General features: G+C 50.0%; 1 long non-coding RNA gene across 1 annotated transcript; it reads right to left on the bottom strand.

The window, feature by feature from the left end:
• Nucleotides 1-10295: 10295 nt before the first annotated feature.
• LOC135307481 (uncharacterized) lies at nucleotides 10296-10838 on the bottom strand. The gene is made up of 3 exons (XR_010368205.1): nucleotides 10649-10838; nucleotides 10489-10560; nucleotides 10296-10401 (listed from the first exon to the last, which is right to left on the bottom strand). It is a non-coding gene; the product is annotated as an uncharacterized LOC135307481 (long non-coding RNA).
• Nucleotides 10839-14994: the final 4156 nt, after the last annotated feature.

Below are 14994 nucleotides of genomic sequence, written 5' to 3'. Positions count from 1 at the left end.
AAAGTGCACACATGGTCAGACTTCCATTTCTCTACAGTTCTGGCCCAGATCAAAAAAAAAAGCAAAACATGCACTGAAATCTGTCAAAGTTTCATCCGAGTTGAAGTACAATTGTGCCGAGTTGCTGTCCGAGGTTTTTTCTCTACTCCCCCGGGCGGGGGAGGAGGCTGCACCGGCCGAGCTGTGGCACAGCAGCTGACAGCTGGGGGGGCACTGCCCAGATGCGCCGGGGGCGTCCGGGCAGCGCCTCAGCAGGAGGCAGCAGTGATCAGCAAGAAGGCGAAGTAGAAAAGAGGGACCCGAATCAGGGCAAAGTCCAGAGTGCTTTAATGTCTCCAGGGAACGCCAGCCGAGTCGGGACCACGAGGCAGGGGTACAGCCGATTAGAAAGGGACGGAACATAGAACATTTCAACCAATGAGAGAGAACTTGGGAGGGAACAAACTCGTGACAAATATGCCGGCTCGCCAATAGGGAATGCGACAGGGAGGGACCCTTGTTCCCGATCCAGTCACCCACCGAGGAGGGGAGAACTTTCTGGAAATAGGGAAGGGGACAGTGGCTGATGGACAGGAACTCAGGGAGGGATTGACAGAGGGTAACCAGGGGAACAGGGGTGGAGACAAAAAACTGACACTCTCAAAAGGAGGGGTTGCCAGGGGGGGTGGGGGGGGGGAACCCTAGGACCGAACCGTTATAACTTTAGGGGGAAACGGAAGAAACCAAATGAACCCTGCACCACAACACAATTGCAATAGTCATCAGATATTTAAAGATATTTAAAAGTCATATGCAGTACACAGTTACTTCTTAATTATTTTGTGGAAGATTGCTGATATATTCACTTGATCTTATTTAAGTTAATCCAAATTCCAGTGCACTGATTGTATGCTATAATGTGTATCATTGAAAATATTTCTGAAAAACCTCTGAATTAAAAACAATTTCATCTGGTTTTAAAATGCTTTCACAAAAATGTACACCATGTCCTTGGCTAACAACAACAGTTAAAAGGCATAAAGAAACTGATAACTTTTTTATTATCTATGTGCCCATGAAACAAAAGTGCAGGACATCTGGAACAAGCTGGATACTATCTGAACCTGGGGTTTGGATAAACCCCTCATAGCAAGTGAAGGCACATGAAAACCATGGACCTAAAGACATACCATACTCTGAAATTTTCCAAAATGTTGACGTTGAGAGCTGCATTACAGCCACATACACTGCTTAAAATTCAACAGTCTATGATAAAAAGATGACTTTACACTAAGAAAATTTACTCTTCATGGTAAAACCACAAGTGTTTAATACCTTAAAATTTACTCTTCATGACAAAACCACAAGTGTTTCATTGACCATATTCTTTGGCTGTGGGTACTTGTCCTTTACCTCTCCTAAAGTTTGTCCCAGCTACCTTCCACAAACTACTACCCCATCATCCCCACCACACAGAGGCAGCCCAGTTGCCCACTGCTAAATAGATATTTATACATAGACAACACGAGGAGAAAGGCCAGTCCACATGCTGTGGTTCTTGTTTCCATGTGAAGTTTAATATGATGATGGTTTCCATTTTTAGAGGGCAATTTTCTGAACTGATAGGCAGATCTGAATCATCTGTAAATAACAGTGTCTTCAGCTTGGCATCAGCTCTCTTCTCTGCAGCACTAACCTTTGTTCTTGCCCTAATGACTTCTCAGCCATAGTTTTCCCCAGACTCTAATAATGCTAAATTTAGATCACAACAGATATTTTTTATTATATTCTCTGGCATCTTTGCACTACAACCATTGCCTTACATTAGCTGCACTTTTTTAGCTCCACTGCTTTTACTCCCATAGCTCTTTTTCCAAGAGTGCTCTAACAACTAATTATGTGAGCTAACAGATAAGAAAAAAGTACTTATTTTTTTCAGACCCTCATGTGAATATAATCATATTGTTAAGTAGATTTTACCTACTTTCATCCACATATGTATTTTGAAAAGTAACTGAAATGGGATAGTTTAGTCTTCATTATCATACAGGATCAAAAACTTAAATACAGCAGATTTTTATTTTAGACTGGAAAATAAAATTTAAAAAAAGGCAAAAAACCCAGCAACAACAACCCAACATGGGAATAAGAAAACACTGGAAATCAAAAATACTCCATAGGCAAATGTAGTGAACCTTAGGAGTTTTTGACACATATTAAATTGTTAAAAAAAATTAAAAAAAGCTTGACCAAAACATTGTTTCCAATTTGTGGAATTAAGTCAGATGCAAAGAGCACTGAAGTCAAAGCTTCTTTTTGACATACTTCAAGGGGCTCTGAATTAGACTGTAAGTAATAACCTGCTTCAACTTTAGTTTCATGTTATTTTGTACATTTAAGCTATTCAACATCCACAATTCTTTGATAATGACAGTTACGCTTTCTTAGGAATGACTGATTTTTAGTCGACATCTGTGTTCCTTCCTAAACCTACCACAGTAAAAGAACTACTTTTCAGCTTGGTCTAACTGGACAATTTTTTGGAGAAAATTATGTAACACAGGCCCAGCATGGAATGCTTTTAACATGAGAGGCCTAAAAATAAGCAAAGTCTTCAGATTTTACAAGGTCCCCTGGGTGCTGTGGTGGGGGGAACAATCATCACTGATGACCTGTAGTAAGACCTGAGCCTACTCAAGCCCATAAACCTGTTGATGGACCTGTTCCCATTTCTCCTCTTCCCACCACAGCCATGCCTGACATGGACAAAGTCCCAGCCAGCACCCACAAGGACACCGTCCCCAAGTGAGGGGAGTGGGGCACGCAGAACTCACCGATTGTGAGGTCACGGGCACATCTCCAGGGAGGCCTGAGGTATAACCGTTGCTGTACATCAACATTGCACTCAGAGCTGAGGACAGGATCCCGAGAGGGAGCTTGCCCAAGGCTGCTGAGCGAGTTTTGGTGTCTCTGAGGCATCTCTCTTCACTCAAGGAAGGATTGGAAGGCTTTGTCAGGAGGAGAAAGGCCGGCAGTGCTGTGGCACAGACCGTCCAGGCATTCCTCCATACCCACAATGGTGCAGCAGAACGCTGCTAAGAAGCGTCCCCCTGGCAAGGAGCGAGGTAAGAGCCAAGTCTCCCTCCCCACAGATGGCAGAGGGGGAGCGGCCAAGAGCAGCAGAAAGGGGAAACAGGAGATCCACAGAATCACCCCAGAGTAGAGGCCCTCCTCTCATGGGCCAGAGGAGCCAGGCTGGGCTGTGGGCACCGGCACTTCCCCTGCCCTTTAGCCAGCCAGCAGGGCCTTGGGGACAATGCTGCAGGGACATTTCCTGAGCTCTACAAGGTGCTCACTCCCCCTGCCCCCTCTCTCTCTCCCCAATGCACACCGTGTCACCGGGCAGAAGCAGACGCAGAGAGCGGCAGCTGCCTCTCCGGACATGCCAGGCCGGACCAGGCTCGTCGCCGTTCATGGAGACAGCAAGCACAAGACTCGGGCAGCCAGAAAGGAAAACGCATCCGGCTCAACCGCGTGCCACTGCTGCGTGCTGAGACCAGCAGCCCCAGCACCGCCCCTCAGGCGGTGTCAGGGCAGTCCCAGGCCGTGGGGCTGGTCACCAGCAGCAGCTTGCCCTGCCGAAAGCAGGGCCTGAAGCGAGGCCACCCACGGGGAGACACGGATCCTCAGGCACCCAAGAGCCCACTGGCAAAGCGCCGCAGGTTGGAGGATGGTCCAGCCCAGAGTGCTGGTACCACCAGCCAGGTGGCATTGAGGCTGTCCCAGGAATCTCAGTCATCCAGGAAACAAACAGCCCCATACATACCCCCCTGGATCTTGCCCCGCTCCCAATCCGGGCCAATTCGTGTGAGGCACGTCTTGCGGCGGCAGCTGCGAGATAAAAAGCCCTACAGTCGGCCTGAAAACCAGGGCAGGACCAGACGAGCACCCACCCCTGTTGTTTGGCCCCCTCATCCCTCAAAATAAAGTTTTCTGGTTTGTTTGTTTGAACTGGGAGATGCCACATTCTTTTTTCCAGTCGTCTGCAGCTGATCTCCAAATAGGGGCCCCAAGCTCAGTGGGACAAGTGTGTGCCTTCAAGGACTCACCTGTCCCATGGCAACACCCAGCGTCACCATGTCCCCTGGTCTGGAGATACCAAAGGAGCACGGGGATTTTGCAAGCATTCCTGGCTGAGGCAGCCTCAGTGGGAGGGCACAGCTCTGCCTGCTGCAGGTGCCCAGGAGGGAAAATCATGGATGCAGTAGGATTATTCCCCTCTCAACCCAGCCCAGGCACAGTTCAATCTACCACTGCTGCCACTGGGGTTGCACGTACCAGCCTGGAGAGTAACTGGAATAAGAGAGAGTAACTTCCCAGCATCAGTGCAGCTGATGCTGGGAAGGTAAAACTAAAGCCAGTCCCGCCCCCAGTAAAAATACACTGCACCTGAAAAAAAATAGCCAGCACCCTCCTGTTCTCTGCAAATGGGACCAAAAATTTCAAAAGCATTAAAAAAATTAACCAGGCTTTGGAGCAGTTACAGGTCAGACTACATGAGGCTGGAAAAGATTGTACAGGTGACAGTTCTCAGAGGAAAATTAGCAGGAAATCCCTTCTTTCTGCTATTAAAATCTCAGGCTGTTGCCATGAGACACTCAAGCCACAAGAAAAGTACTTCAGCACCAGCATCCAACTGAGCACCTGTTTGATCCACTTCAGTGGAAAGCCATCACTTTGCCAGCAGAATTCCTCCTCTGGGTTACACACAACATATTTTTTTCTATCTGGGAGTGCCACTGGATTTTTTTACCTAGCATTTAATATTAAATTGTGGAAGTATTTTAAATTAAAAGGGAATGAAAAGATGGACCCACGAGATGGGACAGGAGGAAGCCGGGCAGCCCTTTAAAGAGGGAGATGCTAAGCTGTACATCCAGGAGAGCTCCTCTGAGCACAGAGCAGCCACAGAGCACATCTGACCACAACATTTCTAGTTCACCTGTGTCCTTATAAATGGGAAAAGAACAAAACAGTGGCAGGAAAGGAGGCAGAAGTCAACTGTGAAAGTTTCATTCACAACACATGATTCTCTGCAAGAAGCACTGGAGAAGTGCATGGGGTAAGAGTTCTGCAAGTGCCAGGCTCTTCTGCAGCAGAAAAGGTCTAAAAAAATCAAAATTCTAGCAAGCAAAATAAATCCATCCTTTAGGGCTTGTAAATACTCCGATGAATCTCAGTTACTTTGGGACAAAAACAAACACAGGGCAAACTTTCCCAAGTATGGTTTCATGACAAAATTCCCATTTGTCTGCTCCTGTTTGTCGGAGAAGACAAGGTTACAAGCTGCCCAGCTCAAGAAGGAAAGGAGGATCTACACTTCCCTGTCATATTTTCCTACTGACAAAGGATTTAAGACAGAGAATTTGGGTAAATGGAAGGATAAGACTGGAGTACGGATGAAGTTTCACATCTAAGATACTTCATTTGCTAAAATAGAAGCATTTTTGTTGTACATGGATCTCCTTGCTAAACCTCTTTGTCTTCAAACTCCTTTCCTCCATGGCAGAACTGAGCAAGCTCCATGTGTCAGAGCTTCGAGTTAAAAGCTCTGTGAAGAGTTAGTTTTAATGGATCCATTTCCAGTCCGTGGGGTTGCTGTCATGAGGAGCTCAGGTGGCTTTTTGTTGAGATCAAAATCAATGAGCCATTTGTCCCAGCTCCACCTGTCCTGAGGCAGCACTGGCTCCACTGTGCCATTTCTAATGAAAATTGAACCTCCTAAAGAAGCCAGGCCAAAATCACAAGAGAGTAGTCACAAAAATTAATTTCGGCAGTTTACTGGGTATTGATCTAACAGCTACCACCTTCCCAAAGTCTAGGCAACAGTTAACAAGGCTCTTTGCTCTGTAAACGGCCTTTCAATTGGTAGTGTTTCATACCCATGCAGAAAAACAAAAAGCCACTTCCACTGTAGAAACATGAGCTGCAGCTATGCAGTAAGTTGTGCTCAGTAGCTGACCTGCTGCTTTAGTTTTGGGGCAGGAGATACTGCCATAAAATTTCATAAGGAAACTATCAAGTATCTAAACTATGCAGCATTATGTTATTTTCTACCTCCAGTATTGCCAGCACATAGCTTAAGGAAGACAGGTATTTACCAGCCACCATAGATGAAAAAATTAGAATGAAAAATGGCTTTTAAGGAAATCAGAGTGATGGCCACCAGTCATTTTCCAGCTTTGCAGGATTTTGGTTCACAGTCAATCTAAACAAGCCTGCATATGTCGAGCAAGAAGGAAATCACAGAAACATTTCATAGATTGTAGCAGTTTGTTTGGGGGGGGGGGGTTCCTCGGGGAGTCCCCGGAGGGCCCCCTGGGCTGTGAGTTCGCTGGCAGCAGCAGGCACGCAAGGAGACTCCACACGGCTTCTGAGGGTGCTGATTAGATGAGGGTTTATTGGGGGCCCCAGCCCCGGGTGTAACATGGTTTCAGAGGGAGAAGGGGGAAAGGCAAAAGGAAGGGGGAGAGAGGGCGAGCCTAGGGGAGAGATGGGCCATGAGAGAATCTGGTCTTCCTCGCACAGCTTAAGAGGGAAATTAAAAGTGGGCACGAAATAAGATTTGGGCCAATGGGATTGCAGATTCATGGGACTTCAGGGGAGGAACACAGGTTGGAATAAATCATACATTTTTGAGGGGTACATTTTCAAGATAGAGCATACCATTTGAATGAAATGCAACACCACAATAGATTAATATGATAGATGATAGATAGATAGATAGATAGATAGATAGATAGATAGATAGATAGATTGACAAGGAAAATAGAGATATATGAATGCACTTGCCTGTATAACTTTGTATAGAAAAGGATGGGGAAGTGAGAGGTTATTCTTTTCCACACATGGGAAACTGTCTTTTTCCCAGAAAAATCAGCTTCCTTCTTCAGTGACCACCAGGGTATCTGAAGACCCCACCAAGAAGGCCCTGTGATGCCATTGGCCTGTGCATCCAGCAAGTCAAGAAAGTAAGGCCTGCCTCTTAATACTACAGTGGTGTTAAAGAGGTTTATTCTCGGTTTTTGGTACCAAGAGGAACAAACTGAAGCCACTTGCCATAAAATGCCTGCACAAGCACCAGTGCAAATCACAGCCAAAGGAAGGATGAAGCCAAGGTGTCCCACAACCACAGCCCAAGCGGCCAGAGATCCTCCTTCAACCCTGGCTGCATTGAAGCCCCACTGACTGCCAAGAAGAAAAGCACCCTACTGAGAGCAAGCAAACTTAACCCTCTGGCAGGACACAAATTCAGAGGGAAAAAAATTTTAAAATCCCCACACCACCAGACACACTTCCCAGTGAGAAGGGTTGGAACACTCTGCCCCTCAGCACTTCCCCGGCAGGCAGGTTCCCAAAGGTGCTGGGAGCTAAGCTGTGCCCTGCGAGGGAACAGAGCCAGCCTCGCTTCAGTGGGAGAAGGCGCGGCCTCAGCTGTAGCCCCGGGTGCCTGCGGTGGCCCAGGGCACGGCCATAGCTGTCAATGTGTTGGGCTGCAGCACAGGGCAGGCCGGAGCTCAGCAGCCTCAGCAGAGCCCAGGGCTGCGGCCCTTCCCTGCCAGGGCCCGAGCCTGGCCCGGCCCGGCCCGGCCTGAGCAGCCCGGCCTGGCCCAGGGGATGGGCTGCGCCCGCCCGCTGTGCCCACAGGCTGGGCCCAAGCCTTTGCAAGAGGCTTTCTCCCAGCTTGGCAAAACCTCGGCCAAGTGTCCCTGTGCTGTGCTGAGAAGAGTAAAAACCCCATCAAATTTAACCCTGCTGCCCAACGCATGAGGGATCCCTGCACACCTTAGGAGAGGCCATCAATACTCCTTTGTGCCTCATGAGGGATCCCTGCACCCCTCAGCAGGGACACCAAAATATCCCTTTGAGCCTCTTCAGGTCCAGGCCCAGATGATGCCACGGATGGAAATGTGCCCTCAGCCCAGGGACGCTCAGCATGGGCTCCCCCATCCCCTCGGGGCCCCGCCGCTGGGCACAGCAGCCCCTGCCTGGCTCCTGCCTGCCCACACCGTGGGCATCCACGGCTGCTCCTGGGCATGGAGCTCAGTCAGTGCTGGTGCCGGGTGGGCTTTGTTGGTGCTACCAACCGGACATAGCTGTGAAAACTCTAATTCTTTATTTAAACATAAAATGTGGGACAAGCCCTGCCCTGCCAGGCAAGGGCTGCCCACCTTCAGTCCTGGCCAGGGAACAGGACCAGGGGGCTCAGGGGCAGAGGGTCTCCTTGAGGAGGGGTGGGTTTTGGGACGGCTGCATGGCGGGGATGCAGCCACAGCAGGGCAGATAGGGGCAGAAGGGAAGAGGTGGGATAAATTCTCAAGTTCTCATTGCCTGTGTTGTCAGGCTCATCTGCTGAAGATGCACAGGAACACCTGTGAAGAGAGGAGGTGGCTGAGGCCCCAGCTTCCAGTGGCACACAGGGACCCTCCTGCACAGCAGGGCCCAAAGCTGGCAAGGCTCCCCAGCACGGCTGGAGCTGCTGGCACAGCTGGGCCCAGCTGGACAGCTGCCCCTCAAGGCCCCGGCCAGCAGGGCACGGCTCTGGGCAGGGTCCCTGGCCAGGAGCGGGCCCCAGAGCGCCACTGCCTTTCAAGGGCAACCTCGGCCCTGCTCTTTCTCCTCCCCACCTCCCTCTGCCTCTGCCCCGTGCCCCTGGGGCTGCTCTTGGCCAGGCAGCCTCAGTGGGAGCCAGCACTGGCTGCAGCCCCAGCGGGGCCCCCAGGACAAGGCCCAGCAATTGAGAGGCCAATGGAAGCACTGGGCAGCAGCAGAACCCTCAGGAGAGTTATTTGGACTATCATGGACTGGCCACAACTCCACTGCAGCCTCAATGGGAATGTTCCCTGTCCACGTTAGACTTTCAAAAGAAGCTGTTGGAGGGGGAGAGCACAAAACACTCACTGTTTACTGTTCCAAGAATACCAGATTCCAATGCAGCACAATATGAAGACAAGCTCCAAATAAAGCACGCCTGCCAGAAACCCTAGCCAGCAGCCTGTTCCCTGACAGAAACCACTTCCGAGGCCATCCTGGGCATTGGGAACAGGTCTTGTGGTGCCAGCTGAATCTGTAGGAGCAATGGGAAGCGTGAGCCCGTGCTGTGCTGCACTGCTGAGCTGGCAGCACGGTGGATACGGGCAGGACGTTCTCTGTTTCCCCCAGAGCTGGGGCCTGCAGGCACCTTGCCGGCCCTTGGCACAGGCTGTGCCAGCCAACAAAGCCCAGCAGGCCGGGAGGAGAGCCCGGGGCAGCGCAGCTGCTTGGGCAGTGGCTGCTGCCAGGGACACGGGCCAAGCCATCCCTGAGCAGCCACTGCCAGCCCTAGCCCTCCCTGCCGCGTGACAGCTCCCCCAGCCCCAGGGGACAGGCTCAGGCCCTGTCAGGACCCAGCGCAGCCCCTGCCCAGTCAGGAGCCAGGGCTGGCTCTGGCCCTGGGCTGGCGGCAGGGCTCCCGCTCGGGGCTGCTCCTGTGCCTTAGGCCTCTGGGCACTCAGGGCCAGCTCCGCAGCAGCTGCAGCGCCAGGGACCTTGCTGCACCAGTCCCGTTTCCCCGGGGCTCTGAACCAGCTCCAGAGGCCTGGAAGCCGAGGCGCCTCAAGCTTTGGCTGCTGCCCGGCCGGGCAAGGGCAGGCCCTGGGGGAAGGGCTGCTGTCACACAGCCCCGGCCAGGGCTGAGCCCGGCACAGCAATTACCTGCTGTGCCTGTGCCCGTGTCTGCCATCGCCTTCCTTCCTGCAGCTAGGGGTGCCAGTGATCCACTGCTTCTCCCTGGGTGCTCCTCCTTCTGCACAGCCTTTTGGTCCATCACTTGAAAAAGGGAAAAAGGGACAACTGGATCAAATAGAAACACTCCCCACTGGGGAGGTGGCACCTTCATGAGGCAATGCTTGTCTAAGTCACAGGTAAAGATCAGGAAAAAGCCCAGGTAATTGGGGCTGGGCCAGTGCACTCCCTTGTGCAAACAGCTGCACCTCCTGATCTTCTCAGAGACTGGGAAATGGCAGGGTATCTCAGGCCCACGGTACAGTTGGGGCACCCTATCAGCTAATGCCAAATTCCATCCTGCAGAGGCTGGGCAGAAGCTGCAGCCAGGCCAGGCTGGGAAACAGCCCTGCAGGGCGTGAAAGCAGCAGCGGGGCAGCGAGGCTGCCATGAATCCCTTCCAACTGTGCCGGGCACGGCGTGTCCAGATGTGCAGCCAGTGCAGCCAAAGCCCCCGGCTGCTGACTCCCAGGGGAAGCATGAGGGAAATGCACCCACCTTCTCTTGTCTGCAGGGGTTCCTTCAGCTCTTGCCTCATCTGTTTGGATGGTTCCATGGATATCTTATCTGTTGTACCTTGGACTTTCCCTGTTGGAGTACCTTAGAGAAAAATATTTCCATTTCCCAGGAATGGATCCTACAAAAGCAAGGCTCAGTCTGTGGGGTCAGCAGGGACACACTACTCACCCCTGTGATGGGAGATGGGCTTGAGTGCAACATCCAAGGTAGGAGCTGGAGAAGTCCTCCCTGTAGACACATCTGTAACACAACAGTCACAGAAGCTTCTGTCACCTGGTGCCTGCCCGCTTGTCTACAATTCTTCCTTGGTGGCACACTCAGAACATACCTGCAGGAGGCTCCAAGGGCTTCAAATCTTTATTCATCCAAGCTGATGGAGAAGCCTTCCCAGCACCCTCATCTGGAATGGAGCACAGATGAGAACATTTTCCAGGGTGTGTTGGGATCCCCTTCTGCCACAGGGAACTGGGCACAGCAAGGGGGTCGGGTAAGGCTGTAGGAGCCAGACGTGAATAGACATGGCCAAAGCTGCCCAGGGGCCTGGGGAGCTCTGGGCTGCCTCCTGGTCACTTTCCACACTCTTTCCCTGCCCTCAGCAACATCCCTGGGAGGGTGGCTGGAGCAGCGCAGGGCCCCGAGGTTCTCTCCCTCAGACACAGAGGAAATCCTCTCTAAAGCCCCGGGGAAAACTGCAGCAGGCAGTGACACAGCTATCCATCCCTCCCTCTGTCCCTCCCGTCCTCCTTCTGCTGGGACAGCTCCCAGATCCCAAGGGCAAACAGCCAGGCCCTCTCAGGACACACTGGAGCCTTGATCTCCCCCTCTGTCCTTTCCCCACCATGGGCACCCCGTGCAGTCACTGCCAGGTTTCAGGACGTGTCTCCCATGGAGGGACCCCAGCAGGGCTGCTCAGTACCTGAGTGCCCTGAGCCTGCTCGGGATAATTCCCCTGGGCTGTGCCGCTCTAGTCCAGGATGTGCCCGCACTGCCAAGCAGCAGAGAGGGCAGCTCAAGCCTCAGCAGGGCTCAGGCCCACAGGCACAGCAATTACCCCCTGGGCCTGTGCCTGGCATCACCTCCCTTCCTGCAGCAGAGGCTGGCATGGAGCACCTGCTTCCTCTGGGAAACGCCGCCTTATGCCCAGCCTCTCCATCCACTTTTGGCGAAAGGAAGAGGGACAGCTGGATCAGGTGGGGCTGTTCCCCACTGGGGAGGTGGCGCCTTCAGGAGGGAATGCTTGTCAAAGACATGGCTAAGAATCAGGAAATCCCTATAAACATTTTGGGAAGGCCAGGGCCCTCCCTTCTCCAAACTGCTGCCCTTTCTGTTCTACCCGGCGACTGGAAAATTGCAGGGGATCTCAGGCCTGTGGTGCAATTAGGCGGCCCGTCAGCTGATGCCAAATGCCTTCCTGCAGGGGCTGGGCACAAGCTGCAGCCAGGCCAGGCTGGGAAACAGCCCTGCAGGGCGTCAAAGCAGCAGCAGCGGGGCAGCGAGGCTGCCATGGATCCCTTCCCACTGTGCCAGGCACGGCGTGTCCAGATGTGCAGCCAAAGCCCCCGGCTGCTGAGACCCAGGGGAAGCATGAGGGAAATGCACCCACCTTCTCCTGCCTGCTGCATTTCCTTCAGCATTTGCCTCATGTTTTCGGATGGATCATGGGGTTTGTGGTGTCCTGTAGCTTGGTCCTTCCCCCTCGGAGGACCTTAGAGCAATAGAATTCCATTTCCTAGGAACAGATCCCACAAAAGCAGGGCTCAGCCTGTGGGGTCAGCAGGGACACACTACTCACCTCTGCGATGGTTGCCAGGCTTCTGTGTAGGAATCAGCAAAGGAGCTGGAGAAGTCCTCCCTGCAGACACACCTGTAACTCAACAGCCACAGAAGCTTCTGCCATCTCTGCTGATCTGCACGGGCACCTCTGAGCCGCAGGAGCGGTGAGGGGATCGTGCAGGGCGAGGGCACACACGTTCATGGTTCTGTGCTGGCACCTGCAGCGATGCCTCCCTGGCCCAGCTTTGGCCTCTGAGCTGGCAGCTCTCCCAGGGGAAAGGCCTTGACCTACCCTCAGCATCTCCCAGAGCCTCAGTCCTGGATGTGGCTTGGGAAGCTGCACCACCTTCACCAGCAGGTTCAGCTGCAAAGAAAGGCAGGACAGAAGACCTGTAAATCCACCAACAGAAACACCAGCCAAACCTCACTAAACAGTCATCACTACTCCTTGAAGTAAAATGGACTGATGCATGTTAATACCTAAGCTTGTAAGCTGTAAAACCCATTGTTAGGAGATGTAAAATATTTTATTTTAAAGTGTATTATTCATGAGGTTGTTTTAAGTGAACTGAATATTTAAGGTGTGATATGCAAATTTATTTCAAAAAATAAAATATTTTTGTGCTTTTGTTATAAGAGAGAAAAGAAATAGAAGTAAAAGCTAATGAAACACTGTAAAGAATATATTAGAACAATAATATGATTCGTGAAAAATCGGAAAAAAATTAAATATATAAGATACAAACCAGATTTAAGTTCCAAGAAACACTAAAAGTAACATTAAATCAGATAGGATATAACAAAAGCCGTTAGATATTTAATAAGGATCAAATTAAAATAAAGGAAAACAGCCAAGTATAGCTGAAAGAAAGAGAAATGTACAGACTAATTACAACTTTAGAGATAAAATGTCAAAGAAATAAAACTATAACAATTAGAAATAAGCGGATGCTATCCTAAATCCTGAAAAACAATTTAAAAGGCTCTTATAAATCTTATGAAGTAAATACTGAGAATGAGACGAATGACATCAGTGACTAGATCCCAAGGTGTAAGCTCTGCTACCAAGAAGATACACATCTTGGCCCTTTGGCTGCAACCCAAAGGGGCTTTGAGAGAGCTAGAGTGTTAAAACTGCAGAGGATTATTGTCACTGTATTAGTCATCCAAGCCCAAAAAGAATGAGCCATATGCACACTCCCAAGTTAGTGTAGTACGCTATAATTTTAACAAATTCAGAATGTGCACTATGAGTAGTGAAAGACACTGGAATAAAGAAAATGTGAAATATAGCAAAAAGAATAAAATGGCAAAATTTGTAAGCAATATATTAAAACTTTTTCTTCTGGAAGAGCTAGAGAAGAAATAAATCCTGAGAGTAGAATAAAGCAAATTGCTCAAGAAATAGAAAACAAGAACATGAGACAGTTATAAAGACACATTTTAGCAGGCAACATAAGAAAACATGAAAAACTTATTTTACAAATATTACCAGCCTTAAACGACTATGGAGTCAAAATATATCTAAAGTACAATAAGCACATGCATTGATTTAAAAAAATATAATTGACAATCCAAAGAAAAGAAATTAAAGATTTAGAATAATCTACCTTATGAAAAGAGCTGTTAATTTTATACCCTGACTTGTAGTATGAAAGTGTAGTTGTTAAGTTTTATAAATACTAAACATAAAATTAGAAAATAAGTAAGCTTTGTCAAAGTGTATCCTAAAAGTACAAATTTAATAAATTAATAGAGAAAGGGAGGGATTCTGATAGATTGTATGTACAAATTCATGCTGAGACTACAGTAATCTCGCCTAATGAAAATCCTAGCATACCAAAAGAGGGTTCCGGGCAATCAATATGCACCAAAATCCTAGCCTGAATATTCGTCCCCAGAAATGCTAATTCCAGAAGATTATTTGTCTGACCAAATCTCAGCAATGATTTGCATCATCTATAAGATAAATGTGTGCCTCCTAGAATGCATATTCCAGGACATTTTCTTCTAACAATGTGAATTATTGACCAGTTTTGGGGAAACTCTCAGCAAGAGCTGCAGCAAGAAAGGAAAAACTACATGAAAATGCAAAAAGGATAAGATCGACCATAAGAAAGCAGAAAAACGCCTGCCCCCAACAACCCTTGGAGCTTGGAAATGTACAAAAAAACTTTGTGAAAGCTGTCCCTTCGTGATGCACAGGGGAGAGAAATGCCCCACCTGTCTCACCTGACGCTGTCAGCCTGCTTCAGGGCCAATCTGATATTTGCTTCTAGACATTCTAAGACTGTATTTTAATTATGAAATAAATTCTCCGTATTAATCAAAAAAAGCTAATTATTTAAAACATGCGGGACTCCTGGGACCCTCATCAGGGACCCCAAAATATCCCTTTGTGCCTCTTCAGGTCCAGGCCCAGATGTTCCCCCGGAAGGAAATGTGCCCTCAGCCCAGGGACACTCAGCATGGGCTCCCCCATCCCCTCGGGGCCCCGCTGCTGGGCACAGCAGCCCCTGCCTGGCTCCTGCCTGCCCACACCGTGGCCATCCACGGCTGCTCCTGGACATGGAGCTCAGCCAGTGCTTTTGCCAGGTGGGCTTTGCAGCTGCTACCACCAGGACACTGGGTCACAGCTCCATCTCTTTATTGCAGCAGAAGAGCTGATTTGGGAAGTGCTGTGCTGCCCCATTTCTTCAGCCCCACTAGCTGCCCACACCCACAGTGGCACTGGGCCGCCCCCAGAAAACTGTCGAATCTGGGCTGTGGCTGCAGGGCACAGCTGCTCTACAGCACAGGTGGACTGCCTTGGGGGTAGGACTGCCCTGAGGGTAGGGACAAGGAACGGGGTGAGGTCTGCTCTATGTTTTCCAAAGGTGATTACTCTACAGACCATCAGGG

Source organism: Passer domesticus, chromosome 9 (genome assembly GCF_036417665.1).
Source record: "Passer domesticus isolate bPasDom1 chromosome 9, bPasDom1.hap1, whole genome shotgun sequence".
Taxonomy (NCBI): domain Eukaryota; kingdom Metazoa; phylum Chordata; class Aves; order Passeriformes; family Passeridae; genus Passer; species Passer domesticus.
The sequence above is the reverse complement of the archived record's forward strand: the minus strand, read 5'-3'. Positions and strand labels throughout refer to the sequence as shown.